The sequence below is a fragment of the Dermacentor silvarum genome, chromosome 4 (assembly GCF_013339745.2).
Source record: "Dermacentor silvarum isolate Dsil-2018 chromosome 4, BIME_Dsil_1.4, whole genome shotgun sequence".
Lineage (NCBI taxonomy): Eukaryota > Metazoa > Arthropoda > Arachnida > Ixodida > Ixodidae > Dermacentor > Dermacentor silvarum.
The window spans coordinates 80,959,836-80,962,987 of NC_051157.2; the positions used below are offsets into that span (position 1 = coordinate 80,959,836).

Genomic DNA, 3,152 nt, shown 5'->3' on the forward strand with positions numbered 1-3,152 from the left:
ATTGGAGTGAAAAGCTAAAATCCTCATTCCCTTCATTCCCTATTGAACATGGCCATGGACGCATTGACGCACTATAATGCCTTGTAGATCAAGTATTCGTCGACGCGTAAGGAAGGAGGGGGATGGTGTTAGCTACACGCAGATTAAGCCTTGCCCAGGTATGCGGGCCATTGCTCCGCCCGAGCGTCTCATCTTAACGTGTTAGGTGTAAATAAACCCCAGAGTGACATTTTGGTGTCAGCAAGTCTCTTATCACTAACGCTGTTAAAAGATATGAACATGGCCATAAGCCGCAGCAAAACTAGCATGCCTCTACTTCACCAATACTAGTTACATCATGCGTTCGACTGCTCTTAGAGAGTACCGCTAAACGTGACCACTCGTTGGACTAATTGCTCTCTCAGAAACATCAAGAGGAGGCGAAGCACCTCCCTCCTTAAAATCCAGTCCCACCGCGGGAAGATTGACCCCCCTATTCAGCTTAGCATCTTAACTTGAAGCTCACGCTTGACTATGGCCCCTACGCTTGACTTGATCTACACGACACCTGTCGTGAACACGCCGTAGGAAACGCAATGAGCATCTTCGGCACGTTCACGCCAGGTGTCATTAGGATCAAGTCAAGCATGTGCTTAAAGTTAAGGTACGTTTCTAAATACAGGGGTCAGTCTTTCCGTAGTGACACTTTTGAAGTTTCTGAGAGAGTGATTTGTCCAACGAGTGGTCGCCCGGAGCCGAACTACGTAACTTCGCATTCTACGTTGTAGCATAAGTCGTCTAGCATGGGGAAAAAATCAGTGCCATTCCACTTCTGTAAAGGGGGATCATCAGTGAAAATATGTATGTGGTGTTTGACCGTTGCTCTGGTGAAACGTTCCAAGTTTGCGGGATCGGGGCCACATGGAGATTTCTTTCGGCCTCGCGTTCCTGGCGGGCAGCACGCTTACGCTTGGCGTCCGCGGCCCGCTCATCGTCGGTGGTCTCTTTTCGCCGCCGCCGCGCCCATTCCCTTTTCTGTTCCCGCCGTCGTTCTTGGTATGGCCCGCTGTTCTTCTTCAGACCGTACAACACGCGGCCTACCCATTTCAGTCAGAGCAGAACTGAGAAAAGCATCCTACGTAGAGCATGACGTCAGGAGACAGAAGATGCTCAGATGAACACGCACTAGTTTGAATGCGCGGAATGGCGTACACGTGTATGGTGTGAACCTAGACATGGCCAACGTAGGTCCAAGTAAAGTATCTGTTCTTATCAGCTTAATATGTGATGCGGTTGTATTTGGATCCAAGATATTAAACTCATTTTTGCAGGCTGGTGGAGGGCTTGAAGCCTGCTACACCTCCACCGCGGGTCAGCCCGGTATTGTACTATCTTAGGAATCGACCCACGGCTTTTGGTCTAAATACATCGATCTGATGGAAACTAGACATATACAGCTTCGCTGTAAGAACCAAGCCACATGAAGTGACCCATTCTGTGAATCGATGGCACCATGGTAGCGAGTTATGGTTGCCCCGTTATCAAATATAGATGTCACCCATATGGTTTGAAAGTTTGGCACGAAGTAACCTTGAGCGAGCGGTTCTGGGGTGACTTCCCCTGTCGCATTCTACGTTTCCTTGACCACAGCTAACCGCTAGTGAGCCTGGGCGAAATCTTCCTTCGCCTTCGTCGAAGTCTCCCGGGACACGAATGTGCATTTCCATACCGACCTTTCCTCGGCTTCGCGTTTGCTCAGCGAAAGTATGGGCGCCAGCTCCACTTGTGATGCATTATGGCAGTGATCATACAAAAGAAGATCCCACTTCTTATTTATGCAAAGGTTTCCATTGGTAAGTTCTTTTGACCGGCCGCCTTCCCTATTATTATGCCCACCATTCGGATTGGCTTGAATCTTTAACGAACAATTCTATTTTAAGAGGTCCTTGTGAATACCGGCCCTCATCTGCAATAGCTCTAAGTTTTGCGGGCAGAGACGAGTACTCTCCCTCACTTTATACCACTGCCACATGGCAAGATCTACAGTAATTTGCATCGAACGATCATCATCATCATGATCAGCCTAAATTTATGTCAACTGCAGGACGAAGGCCTCTCTGTGCGATCTCCAATTACCCCTGTCTTGCGCTAGCTGATTCCAACTTGCGCCTGCGAATTTCCTAACTTCATCACTCCACCTAGCTTTCTGCCGTCCTCGACTGCGCTTCCCCTCTCTTGGTATCCAATCTGTAACTCTAATGGTCCACCGGTTATCCATCCTACGCAATACATGGCCTGCCCAGCTCCACTTTTTCCGCTTAATGTCAGCTAGAATATCGGCTATCTCTGTTCTCTGATCCAACGATATTCACATTTAATGATAACAGAAAGCTGTGAAACAGGGTTGTGTAATATCATTAGATGAAAATGACATTTACGATCGAATAAGCAAGGATAAATCATTTGAATTTGCTTGAGATCCTAGGGCCCGATTCACAAAGCTTTTTTTTTTTTCGTAAGTGTTCTTTGCCATTGGTCGACCACCTTAGGTAATAATGTGTCTTACATCCGGATTGGCTGAAGTTATTTCTTAAGAACAATTCTAGCGTAAGATGCTTTTGTGAATTCGGGCCCTAATTTGTACTCTACATCTAAGAGGCCGAAGAAAAAAGTATGGAAACACCAAAAACACTTTGTAAGGAACACTGTGTAAGGAATAAAATGATTCAATTTGCAGTTGGAGATTTGTTATCTTTAAAACAAAATAACATGCGCTTTGCCTAACTAGCGCCAAACAATGTCTCCATAAATTAACAATAATCGTGCTCCGTCATATGCTCCAGCAGGTCAGCTATATTGCTCTTTGAAAGTTGATTGGGATTCATACATCGCTTTGAGTCATATGTCTGCATTTCGTATGAATAAGTATCGCTTTATGTTAACGTTATCTGTAAGTTTTATACGGTTACCATAAATGACTAAAGAACTATCGTAATGAAGATACGCCTACTTTTCAATGTCTTGTGCATATAATGTGACATATCTTGTATCTTCTACTCTTTCATAGATTGCGATCGCCACATTACGTGAATGACGTTAATTTTTCACAGTGCACCGCAAGGACCTAGTGCCATATGATATACGAATGACATTGCCTACCGCTGACAGGGTAA

At 45.5% G+C, this 3,152-nt stretch overlaps 1 pseudogene; it reads left to right on the plus strand.

Annotated features, from left to right (window-relative positions):
- Nucleotides 1-1,214: 1,214 nt before the first annotated feature.
- Nucleotides 1,215-1,393, plus strand: LOC119451137 (U2 spliceosomal RNA; annotated as a pseudogene).
- The last annotated feature ends 1,759 nt before the right edge of the window (nucleotides 1,394-3,152 follow it).